The sequence below is a fragment of the Protopterus annectens genome, chromosome 4.part0, assembly GCF_019279795.1.
Source record: "Protopterus annectens isolate FY-2018-M chromosome 4.part0, PAN1.0, whole genome shotgun sequence".
Lineage (NCBI taxonomy): Eukaryota > Metazoa > Chordata > Ceratodontiformes > Protopteridae > Protopterus > Protopterus annectens.
The window spans coordinates 1,402,719,069-1,402,732,584 of NC_056733.1; the positions used below are offsets into that span (position 1 = coordinate 1,402,719,069).

The window sequence follows — 13,516 nt, forward strand, 5'->3', positions numbered from 1 at the left end:
ACTAAGAAATATGCAAGAATGTAATCCTTTTATCTGTTTGAAGGTATAATAGTCTCTTGCTTATGGTGTGATAAAGTTGTATGGCTAAATGTTTTTGTTCATTTGTTACAGTATAAAGGGAAAAATCTTTATGACTTTTTTTCCATGATCATGATGAGCAGCAGGTGATGCTTGATATGTAAGAGTTTGTATTACTGGACTGTTTAAAGCCTTCCTGCTAGTTTGTAATATTTATACAAATATTTTCATGTATTGGTAAGTGGAAGCCATTTTTTAGTTAATGCCTTACTAATAACCAGGAGCCCGTCGGGGATTTTGTAGCAGTGGTGCTCTAATATTTGAGAGTTATTTTTCACTGTTTTCGCTTATTCTTCTGTAAAGGTTCATCTTGCAGCAATTTCAGAATGTGTGCCATGAATGCTTTTTTTTTTCTCCTGTATTGTGAAGCAGTTTGTGAATGAAGTTTTACATCTGATACCTCACTTTAAATTATTTGCTCTTCCTTGGGATTTCAACTGTATGCTGGAAATACTGACTGTCACCTTTTGAACCTGCCTGTCAAACTGATTTGAGGTTCTTGACTTGGAAAACTCATCATTGGTCTGACATCCTCAAGAAGAATACCTGAGTTGTAATCTGTCATGGAAACTATCTGAATTTCCACAGGGATAGGTTCCTTTAAGAACAAACCCATCATTCATGCCCATGATGGTTTTAGAGTTTACTTTGAATTAAGCCATCGGTCTAGTAGTTTTCTACACAGAACCTAAAAGACAGGGAAAAAGGAGTCTGCAAACTCTGGATGTGCATAGGCAGCTCTGGTACTATTTTTGACCGATTTAAACATTTTAGAAAAAGCTCGTAGCTATTTATTTTTTATCAAGGGGGCTTAAAAGGGACACACTGTGTCTAAATGGGCAATTTCCAAGTGGTTATCTTAAGCTATTTTTTTTTATATTCCTACAATGGCAAGTCCATTCCAGACATTATCAAGGTAATTCCTCTAGATCCTTATCTTCAGTGGCATAATGGAAAGGAGTAAACTCTAGAAGCATTTTAGAGACAGTTAAATGGTCCTCTGTACATACATTTACAAAACATTACAAACTGGATTCCTTTCCTAGGTCCAGGTCTAACTTTGCTTTATTTAGGGACTCTTGGATCCATATCCTTCTTCCTCCCAGGTTGTATTAGGGCTGCTCCCTTTTCAAATGCCCAATGTGGGACTTTTTTTTTTTTTTTTTTTTTGTAGAAACATGAAATTTTGAAGGACAAAAACATACCTACAGGCAGTGCAAAGGATAATTTTTTTTTGCCAAAATCAAAGTTTATTTTGTATCATTTCAGTTGCATATGCTATTTCGTGTAGCATTTAGTTGTTTCAGATACAAAATGACTGTTTTATGCAACTATTAAAGAAAACTTGGGAAATATTTTCTGTCCTAAAATCTCAAGACATTTGCCATTTTTTTTTCCACAGGGCATGACTGAAAAAGGTCTGAGACAAGTGATAACCTTAGGTTGGATAGGCTTTGGTAATTAACTTGTATGGCCCCAGGGCTGCTGCAGCAGTGGGGATAATGAGCATAGTACAGCTGTGTAAGTTGCACTTGCTTGTAACAATAGATGTTCATATTCCTCACTGCTGCAGTAGCCCCACCCATGCTGTATCCACTTACTCTTGTATGTAGTTGTAGTTGGGATATTAACCAGGGTTGTATTTGTTTCTGTATCGTTTAGTTGATTCATGATCGTTGGGCTTTTCTGTCATTTTATGGGCAAGAAGGTATTGTAGAAAGCTTCACTCTGACTGCTAATTTCCCTCATTAGGTTTAGCCAGAGTGAGGGACTGGGGCAGGGGAGGGGGGGGCAAGGTTTTTTTGAAGCAGGCCAGTTATTGTTTCTTGGGCAGGAAACAACCCATATAGCCTAAAGGCTACTGTAGCACTGAGGAATTTGAAAATGTACTGTTAATAGTTAAGTGAAACTTATACAAATGTACTTTAATTGTAAGTCATTGCTGCTGTATGGGTTATATTCTGCCAGGGATATAACACCTGGCCTGTGTGCCACAGCCTGTGGTTACCTCCACACATAGCCTGTAGGCCACTGTCATCTTGGGATTCTCTATGGAGAAAATAGCAGCCTGAGTGTCAAAAAAGCTTCGGTAATTACTTGCCACCCATGAGACTGCTCCGCTTGGACTGCAGAGGATTGACTGTCTGTACTGTCTTCTGTTGCTGGGGAGAGAAGTTCCCTTTTGGGAGCTCCTTCCAAACATTTTATTTTTTGTATGAAAATTATACTTGGTTTCTTTGAGAATGCCATCCTTTAGCTTGTGTTTTCTGTTTTGATAGGACTATCTTATCCTGCAGGGTATTTTTAGCAGGGACTGTTTATGCTCAATTGAATCACTATTTTATGGAAAAAAATGCATTGATTTTGTTTTAGTAAGTTGTACTTTCTGTTAGGGATTGTGTGTTTTAAGGGATGTGTAGGTGGTTTTGATGCTTCTGTACACTTTTTGTGACAACTTGCCCATTTGCCAGCTCCTTCCAGCAGCTGTTACATCATTTTCTGCTGGGACATGGAACTGTTTACTGGTACCTTGGTTCCACCTCACTCCTTTAATGTTTACTACTACTACTGTATTTCTGTGAAGTTCTCTGGTGTAGTCCCTTCAGCCACAATGGTCCTGGGTAGCTTTAGAGGGCATGGGAGAGACATTTTCTTAACTCCTAGAACGTTCAGTGGGAAATGCATCCCTGCATAACTTAGAGACCTGTTCCCTGGAATGATCTGCTTTCTTCAGTCAGCACCCTTCTGTGGATGACCCTAGAAAAAAGAAGCAAAGTTAAATATTCATCTTCCTCTGACATTTTGCTTGTTGATAAATGGTGAGGTTATTGCTTTGGATAAAGGTTTATTGCAGGCTTTAAAAGCTCTGGAAAGTTGCCAGAATTTTTGTGGGAAAAATAGGTCAATTTCTTCTGATTCTGAGAATTCTCTGTTAGAAGAACATAATAGAGCATCTTCTGTTTTCTGCCCATGTCTAAGATCGTGATTCTGAGGAAAGTGTTTCCTCAGTATCTTCCATGGAAAAATGTTAACTTTCTGCGACTGTGTGTAGCATGAACAGTTTGTTGTAATGGGAGCAAGCTGAGGTTCTGGCATCCTTGAGAAATAATATATGTTACAGGGTAGATGTTTGACTACCAACTTCTGTTCCTCCTTTGTTGTCACCCTTTGAGGTTGTTTTTGACATTGCCTTCAATATGCCTGATAGTGAACCTTCAGCTCCTAAAAAGGCAGAAAGACTTTATAAGGTTCCGGACTCTTACAAGTGTTTTCTTATCCAAGGTCAGACCCATTAGCTGTTTCTGTTTCAGCTGCTAATAAAAATTTGGTGAACACAAATTCTTCTCCTGTGTACAAGGACATGAACATTTTTGACAGGTTTTGGAAGAGACTTTTTTTCTTTTACATCTTTAGCCTTCAGAGTTATGAATTATTAGGTGCATATGTTGAAGTATATGTTTGCCTGTTTTGGCAGTCTGAGGAATATTTCTGCCACTATTTCATCTTCAGAAAGTAGATCCACTCAGTTCTATTGCTAAATTATCATGGCTAACAAAGCACTCTTAAGAGTATATGTTAACGTGCCATGTATCCTGGGAAACGGCAACTGTTACTGTGAAGCATTTTGCTTGGATGTGTAATCAGAATGTTTTCCGGGGATGTTAAATGTAAAATCTTGTCCTTTGGATAAAGAGGTTTTCTATAGTCTTTCTGCTGTCCGGGTACTCGAGCAGATTTTCAGCCCCTCCTGTTCAGTGTTCTAAAATTTCTGGTTCTTTATTTCAGAAAACAAAACGAGCCATCCCAACTGCCTTCTTGCATGCAGAATATTTTAATAAAAGCGGCAGGATGGATCTAACAAAAATGGGGGAACCTTCCAGAAAAAAGGGCATTCCACTACTTCAGAAAGACAATTGCAGCATTCTTTCCTCTCCCTCCCTTCATCCCTAATTTTCCATCATTCCCTTTGACATCACATTGTCTCAGACAAATGGGTTTTAAAAGTGCTTCATGTAAGTTACAGCTGTAAGTTTGAAAGTCTACCCCCTTTAGTGGAAATCCATACCCCCCCCCTGCAAATTAGACTTCCATATTTCCTTCAGTCATCAGTCAAATGCTTTCTGTACTGGTCATGGATCTAGTACTTTCAGAGCAGTAAGGAAGAGGTTTCTATTCAAAAATGTATATGGTGCCGAAGAAGTTACTTTTTTGAGACCAGTGCTCAACCTGTCCTTTCTCAACCTTATTGTGAAAGTACCAAATTCAGAATTTTGACATTTCAAGGATGTCCTTCAAGGATGCATCTGCAGTCATCACATATGGGTTGTCCTGCCTCAGGCAGCCCTTCGGTCGGCCAGATTCCAAAGTCTGGGTCCGGCGTCGGCTGATGTCGCATTTTCCCCAACGTCAGAGCGCCTGGGGTATAAAAGCATCCACCGACGCCATCTTCCTCCGTCTTTCTTGCCGCGTGGTGCCCAACGCAGAAGCAGTTCGCAAGTGCCGGTCGGCCAGCTCCTGTAATTCAGCTACTGAAGACTTCAAAAAGCTAAGTACCCCGTTGGGGACTCTTTCTTGCCTCAGCCGATGTCAGATAAAGTTAATTGTTTGACTTGTGGGAAACAAATACTTCATAAGGATTTCCACTCTTACTGCCTCCCCTGCCTAGGCTCAGACCACGACGTCTCGGCCTGTTCAGCCTGTGCTTCCTTCAACCGACGCACTCTTGGACATCGGGCGGAGTTTGCAGAGGAATTTTTTGGGGCTAGTTTTTCATATAAGATGCCGTCGGAGACTCCGACTTCTCATTTTGTTAAGAAACGGAAGGACAAGGACCGACACACACGGACCGCGGTTTCGGCTGAAACCACGGCCAGGCCTACCGCGAGTGTCTCGGTCTCGGCTGAAACCGAGTCCTTGGTACTTCCAATTACCGAAACCGCTCAACCGACTACCTCGGGTCCCGGAGGCCCCGGCTGAGTCGGTTATTGAATTGCCAACAGAAACTGGTGTCCTGGAACCTTCCGACACCATTCCTTTAGACAAATCTACACCAGCACGTGGTGCAGCCAGGCCTAATGCATCCATGTCCATTAAGGCATTCTCCAGGGCTAAAGCTGCTAAACTTTCAAAAGCTTTGCCTCCCAAGGTTATCCCTCAGGGACCCTCTACTGGTTCACAGATTCTAAGCTTAGCAGAGGATCTTATCTCTTTAATTAGGGGCTCTCAACCTCATCCGGACAGGGGCTCTCAATCTCCTCCAGACAAAAGGCCCAGGGTTGAGTCCTCTGATCCCCACTCCTCAGATGAGGCCTCTGATGGCTGTACTCTCTCGGACCACCAGGAGGAGGCTTTTTCGGCCTACGAGGATTCTGATGCAGAGCAATCTATTCCCTCGGCCTCCTCTCCTGAAGAGTTTTCCTTTGGGGAGACACTACACACCATGAGAGAGCATTTCCAATGGCAGGGCCAGGAATTCTCTGATTCCAGGAAAAGATTAAGGACCTTTTTACATTTGTCTCAGCATAGGCCTTTAGCTATTCCTCCTGTCTTGAATGTCATTGATGATGTGTACTCTGACTCTAGCACAACCCCTGATTCTCTTCCTCCGGCTCCTGCCAAACCCGATAGGTACTACAGGGTCCCGGACTCGCATCTTTACCTTTATAAGGCCCACTCTGCAGATCCAGAAACTATTTCCCAGGGCCCTAAAGGGGTTGCAGCTGCCACTGCTAAAAATCCTCTCCCCTCTGAAAGGGAGTCCAGAGCTTTAGAGAGATGGGGCAAAAAAGTGTATACTTCTGCTACTCTTTCTATGAGGATATTAAATTGTCAATTTCTTATGATACAGCACCAAGAGTATTTGTTAGATGAATTGCATAAAAAGCTGTCTTCACCTGACCCCCTGGACCGTAAGTCACTTCAGGATCTGGTACATAACTCTCAACAGGTTAGCATCCATTTCTTGCAGTGTGGTTATGATGCATTGGAAGCTTCATGTAGGTCAGCTATGACTGGCGCAGTCATACGTAGGCATGCTTGGCTGAAGGAACAATCTCTGCCAGACCATGTTAAAGCAAAGCTGCTGGATGCTCCACTGGAAAAGCAAAAGTTATTTGGCTCCACGGCTCAGGAGGTCCTAAAGAAATTTGAAGAAAAAGCAAAATCAGTACAGTCAAAGATTTTCTCCAAGTACAACCACCAAGATTCAGCAGGAATTGGCCTTCCAAGAATTGGTCCTTTCCAGACACAGAGAGGTTTCAGAGAGGCAAGAAGAGGCGTGCCAGAGGTAGAGGGCAAGCTAGAGGCTCCTACAGAGGACGTCAATGGCAGTCTCCTAACCAGAGAGGTAATGCAGGACCTTCAACTGCTGCACAAGGACAGGCTCAATGACTTTACTTTGACACCGCCAACCAGGGCTCAGTTGGAAGCACCTTTGGGCGGAAAGCCTTCTTTATTTTTAGAAAATTGGCACAGTATTACAAGGGACAAATGGACACTACAAATAATAGACAAAGGATACAGGTTTAATTTCCACACATTACCAAAAAGAAAGGGCATGCCAGACCTGCCACCGAATCAAAGGGCAGAGGCTTTGAAACAAATTTCCAGCTTAATGCAAATGAAAGCTATAGAAAAAGTTCCGCTCTCAGAACAAGGCCAAGGATTTTATTCCAGACTATTCCTTGTTCCAAGAAAAGAAAAACAATGGAGGCCTATTCTCGACTTGTCCGCACTGAACACTTATCTCATTGTACCAAAGTTCAAAATGCTGACTCTACAGCAGCTCCTTCCCATGCTGGGCAAAGGGTCTTGGCTGGTAACTCTAGACCTCAAAGAGGCATACCTGCATGTCCCTATCAGACAAAGTTGCAGAAGACACCTCAGATTTCTTGCAGGGTCAGAGCATTATCAATTCTTAGCATTGCCCTTTGGCTTATCTACTGCGCCCAGAGTATTCACAAAATGCCTGGCATCAGTAATTGCACACTGCAGACTTCAGGGGATGCAAATATACCCATATCTGGACGACTGCCTTATACAAGCGGACAGCCAACAAACTTTGGTAAAACACTTGAATTATGCCATTCACCTACTTCAGGCCTTGGGATTTACAGTCAACTTTCACAAATCAAGACTTGTTCCATCCCAAAGAATAACCTTTCTGGGTGCAGATCTAGATACAACCACCCAAATGGCCTTCCTCACAGAAGAAAAATAAAGTCAACTACCAGATTACTTCAAAAATCTGACAAGACAAACCCAGCTGACTGCAAGGAAAATCCTGCAAGCCCTGGGTTACATGGCTTCTTGCATACTTCTGATTCCACAAGCAAGACTACATATGAGGAAACTACAATGGTACCTAAGGAGTTTATGGACTCAGCACAGTCACAGTCTGGAAACTTTGATACCACTCATTCCATTCCTTCAAAAGGAATTTCTGTGGTGGGCTCAAGCAAGCCAGTCAAACAGGGGTCTGCCTTTCAGCAAACCAATAGCCAGCCAAACCATTACAACAGACGCTTCAGACCACGGATGGGGAGCGCACATGGAGGGCAGATGCATTCAAGGCCTATGGTCACAAAAAGAGCTACGCATGCACATAAACCAAAAGGAAATGCTGGCAGTGATACATGCAGTCGAAGCCTTCAAACCCTTTCTGCATCATGGCCATCTGTTAATAAGGACAGACAACACCACGGTTATGTGGTGCATAAACAAGCAAGGAGGCACTCATTCCTATCCTCTTTGCAGGCTGGCAATGAATCTATGGGAACTTTCCTTAAAACTCAATATACAGCTACAATCCCAGTTTGTGCCAGGAAAAGACAATGTACTGGCGGACAGCTTAAGCAGAAATATCATGGATGCACACGAATGGATGCTGCACCCAGACATCTTTCTACAGATAACACAATCATGGGGAAGACCGGACTTAGATCTTTTTGCCTCCCCCCACAATCATCAACTGAAGAAATTCTGCTCAAGGACATACCATCCACAAGCATGGAAAGTGGACACCCTGTCTTTCAGCTGGAGAACTCTAAGAGTGTATGCATTTCCACCTCTTCCATTAATGACCAAGGTTTTACTGAAGATCAGGACAGAGCAGTCAAAGGTGATTCTGATAGCTCCGGACTGGCCAAGACAACACTGGTACCCACTGTTAAAGAGCATGTCACGTACGAAACCATGGCCTCTTCCTCTATGGCCACTTCTGCTGACACAGCACAATTACAAAACTCTGCATCCCAACCTGAAAACCTTGCAACTAACAGCCTGGAAAATACCTTGACTCCTCCTCAGGACAAGCTATCCCAGAGAGTGAAAGATATTATTATGGAAGCTCGCCGGCCTTCCACAAGAAAGGCATATTCAGCAAAATGGAAAAGATTTCACTTTTGGAACACCACAAAGGGCCTAGATGCGACAGTGATGAGCATGGCACATATCCTGGAATACTTGGCAGAAATGTTCCACAATGGTCTGTCTTACTCTTCCATTAAAATTCATGTTTCAGCAGAGTACAATACTGATCCGCCTGTCTTCTCTTATCCTCTCCTAAGACAGTTTCTAAGAGGAATCAGAAACATCAGTCTCCAAGGAAACCACCTCTACCTACTTGGGACCTTAACTTCGTGTTGGAAAAACTAACACTGCCTCCCTTTGAACCAGCAGCATCTGCAGAACTACAGTTCCTGTCTTGTAAGACTGCTTTCCTTCTGGCCATAACCTCAGCAAGAAGAGTATCTGAGTTACAGGCCCTTATGGCAGTACAGCCTTTTCTTATTTTTCATCAGGACAGAGTTTCACTAAGAACCAATCCTACATTTATGCCAAAGGTGGTATCCAGGGTCTCATTAAATCAAGCTATTCATTTACCTACCTTCTTTCCAAATCCACAAAACAAAGGGGAGAAACTTCTGCACACTCTGGACATACACAGACAGTTGCGCTACTACTTGGACAGAACTAAAGGTTACAGAAAAACTGACCAGCTGTTGGTAGCATATGCTGCTGGAACACAAGGAAAAGCAATTTCCAAACAGACAATTTCAAAATGGATAGGGAATTGCATCCGTTTTTGTTACTCCTTTCATGGAAAAGCTGTGCCAGCTAACATTAGACCTCATTCCACGAGAGCCACAGCCACCTCCACAGCCTTCTTAAGAGGGGTGGCTACCAAGGACATTTTAGAAGCTGCTACATGGAGCTCCGTGCATACATTTGCCAAACATTACAATTTACCTTTATATTCCAGATCCAGAGCAGGCTTTGCTACGGCAGTCCTGCAGGGCATTTTAGCTACACCATCCTTTACATAGTTCCTCCACCCCAGATTGGCTATGGTATTCTACCCATATGTGATGACTGCAGATGCATCCTTGAAGGACATAGTACAGTTTTGTACCTACCATAAATGTAGATGTCCGATAGGTATGCATCTGCAGTCAGGTTTACCCTCCCTCCTTCCCCTCTGTGGTATTTCTTGGGTACTTACCCCTCTAATAGCTAGCTGGGGGGATCTATTATGGTGTATTTGTTTTTATATTATTGTGCATGTTTGGATTTTTAAATGCATCTCTCCAAATTTAGCCTTCCTTAGAGGGCACCTGGCATCTGGGGCAAGAAAAACTGAGGAAGATGGCGTCGGCGGATGCTTTTATACCCCAGGCGCTCTGACGTCGGGGAAAATGCGACATCAGCCGACGCCGGACCCAGACTTTGGAATCCAGCCGACCGAAGGGCTGCCTGAGGCAGGACAACCCATATGTGATGACTGCAGATGCATACCTATCGGACATCTATATTTATGGTAGGTACAAAACTGTACTTTTTGTTGCCTCTCATTCCTTGCCTGAGGTTCTTTCAGATCTGGCATTATCATTGCATTCCCATGGTGATGAGTTCATAAGTTTGCTAAGATTTTTTTTATCTGAAAGGACTTCCAAGATCGCTGCTCACTGATTAACAGTTTAACTTCAGCTCTCCCAGAGTGAAAACAGAAACTGAGAAAAAGGAGTGCCATTGAAACTGTTTTTGTGAAAAATTCAGTACCTAGCTAGTAGGTAAATTTCCTGGGTGCCAGCATAACAGGAATTTGGAAAATCTGAGAGGAAAGCAACAGGAAAAGGTAGAGACAACACTGTCTGGTAAGGCTGTTGCAGCTGTTCAACAAAAAGCAGTTCAAGCTTCAGTTTTGGTTCAAGAGATGTCTTCCAGTAATTTAGAGGAATATATCAACTCAAACAAAAGGCTGGAAAAATAGAAGATGCTTAAACTAGTTATTCAGGTGAACTGAACAGCAAAAATCAGAGGCTGAGATGAAGAAAAGGCTAGCTGAGTATGAGACTGTGTTTGTGGGAAATGATTATTCATTGTACACCATACAGAAGAGAAGTAAATTTATTCCATCAGTTAGGGGAATTTTGAGAAGTAAGTGTATCCAGCTGTTTTCAGAGTATTTTTCTTCCAGGAGGATTAAAATCATTTTTGATGCAGAACAAGCAAAGGCAGAAATAGCTTATCCAATACAACAGTGAGACAGCAAGCATGCTTGAGAGAGACAGAAAAAAGCACAGTTGACTGATTCAAGTCCAATGTACTCCTGATTCTGAGTGTCGTGTTGGGAGATGAAAATGGGACAGGAAGAAGACTAGGACCACTGAAATTAGTGAGTAATTTGGAGGCTATAAAACATCAGTTTCATTTGTAAAATATTACTTTGCAAGAAAAAGTGGCTGAAAGATGAAATTTTTGTTAGCTGTGTTAAACTTGTGGGTGAACTTTAAAACATATATCCCCTTTGTCATTAATGTTTAGAAGGACCGTAAAAGGAGAAGAAAGTAACAAAGTAAAACAATTTTTGATCGTGTTTGTGTGTGCTTCATGTAGCAAAGCAGTTGTGTGTGGTATGTAGTTAAATGTGGGGGTGTCTTTTTTTTTTTTTTTTTTTTTTTTGTGTGTGTGACTGCTGTAGGGTATTAAAGATAGTAAAGCAAACAAGTATATTTTTGGTCTGATGTTGTTAATCTTCATTCATTCCTTACATGTGGGTTCGGAACCGATCCTCTGATGTTCATCATGTTTCACTGTTGCAGTCATTACACTTGGGTTATCCAGCTGGCAGGCTGCCCGCAGTTGGCCTGAATTCCAAAGTCCTGGTCCGGCGTCTGCTGCTGTCGCCTCTTCCCTGACGTCAGTGCGCCAGGGGTATATAAGATGCAGCCGATGCCATTTTCTTCTGTCTTTCTTGCCGCGCGGTGCCCGAAGCAAAAGCAGTTCGCAAGTGCCAGTCGGCCAACACCTGAGATTTTCGAATTTGAATTTCAGATCTGAAGTCTTCATTAAAGCTAAGTACCCCATTGGGGAAATTTTTTCTAGCTCCAGACCGATGTCAGTAAAAGTTAACAATTGTATTTCTTGTGGGAAGCAAATACCTCATAAGGATTTTCATTCTTACTGTATTCCTTGCCTAGGCCCTGACCACGACATTGCTAGTTGTTGGTTTTGTGCTAGATTCAAACAATGCACTATTAAGCGTCTGTTCGATTTTTTTGCTTTACATTACTTTGGCCGAAGATTTAACTATATAATGCCATCGGAACAAAAGACGACCGGAGTTCATAAAAAGCACAAAGAAAAGGACAGGCATCCGAGGTCCAAAACCGATGATGAAACCTCTTCTAGGCCAGTCGCCAGTTCGCTGGTTCTCAGTGAGGCACTTTCGCAGCCCCTGACACTTGCTACCTCATAGCCACAGGCCGCCTCCGACTCCCACATGGAGACAATTAGGCCTCTGGAAACTCAAGGTATTGGGCCTACGGAAACTATTCCTTCAGATGGGTCTGGAGCCACTGAGCAGGCATCGGCTTCTGAGGGTGTTTTCAGACCTACAAAGCTTACTATCAAGACTACTTCAACAGCCAAGGCAAAGTCTAACACACTCTTAAAGTCAAAGAAACAAGTACAGCATTCTCCTGGACAGTCTTCCATGCCTAAAAAACAGATGCTTTAAAATGGCCGAGGACCTAATTACTTTGATCAGGGGTTCCCATCCCCCTCCTGATGAAAGGCCTAGGCAAGACACTGACTATGACTCCTCTGACCAGGTTTCTATTTCTTCTGATTCCTCTTCAGAACAGGGATATTCTCTTCCTCCCTATGAGGATTCTGATGCTGAAGAATCTATCCCTTCAGCCTCTCCTCCTGAGGACTACTATTTTGGGGAAACCTTGCATACTATGAGGGAACATTTCCATTGGGAGAGCCAGGATTTTTCAGAATCTAAGAAAAGGCTCAGAGATTTTCTTTTATTGCCTCATCACAGACCTCTCGCTATCCCCCCTGGTGCTAGATATTGTTGATGATGTATTTTCTGAATCCAGTTTGTCTCCTGATTCTTTACCCCCTGCTCCAGTTAAGCCAAATAAGTACTACATGGTTCCAGATTCACATAAATGTCTTTATAAAAACCCTGCTGCTGATCCAGAAACAGTTTCTCAGGGTCTCAAAAGGGTTAAGGCTTCCACTGCAAAAAACCCTGTTCCCTCTGATAGAGATTCTAGAGCACTGGACAGATGGGGGAAAAAAGTTTACACCTCTGCTACTTTAGCTGTAAGGGCTTTAAACTGCCAGTTTCACATGCTTAAATATCAACAATACCTAATGTCTCTGCTAAAACAAAATGTTGACAAGCTCTGAATGTTCTGAAAACAAGGAAATGCAGGATTTATTGCATGCAGTTGAACAAGTGGGAAAGCGTACTTTACAATGTGGTTTTGATTCATTAGAGGCTTCTTGCAGAGGCGCAGTTACAGGTTCTGTCATTCGAAGGCATGCCTGGTTAAAAGAACAGAGTTTACTTGATCATGTTAAAGCAAAATTATTGGATGCGCCATTACAGCATGATACTTTGTTTGGTGTTAAGGCAGAGGAGGTGTTAAAGAAAATGGAGGATAAAGCAAAATCAACGCAGACAGTAAAGGATTTCTTACAGGTTCAGCCACCCAGATTTAGCAGGAACTGGCCTTCTAAAAATTGGTCCTTTCCAGACAGGCCACAAAGAGGCAGATACAGACGCCCAAGAGGCAGATGTCAGCCCCAAGGCTCGTAGAGACCTAAACAATGGGGTGCTTCAGCCTCCAAAGGCGGAGAAGACAAATCACAATCATATAGGAAACGGTCTCAATGACTTCCCTCTACCAGTGCCAAGCACTTACCTTTTGGCAGCACCCTGAGAGGGAAAACTAGCACTTTTCTCACAAAATTGGCCCATGGTCACCCAGGACAAATGGGTACTGAATATTATTTCTCAGGGCTACAGGTTCCACTTTCACACCCTCCCAAGGGCAAAAGGTATGCCAGACCTGCCACACAATCAATGGGCAGAGGCACAAAAACAAATTTCTGTTCTCATGGACATGATGGCAATTCA

At 42.8% G+C, this 13,516-nt stretch overlaps 1 protein-coding gene across 2 annotated transcripts in view; it reads left to right on the forward strand.

Annotated features, from left to right (window-relative positions):
- Nucleotides 1–13,516, forward strand: part of SAR1B (secretion associated Ras related GTPase 1B) — a 654,985-nt gene that overhangs the window by 289,315 nt on the left and 352,154 nt on the right. The gene's annotated exons all lie outside the window — the stretch shown is intronic.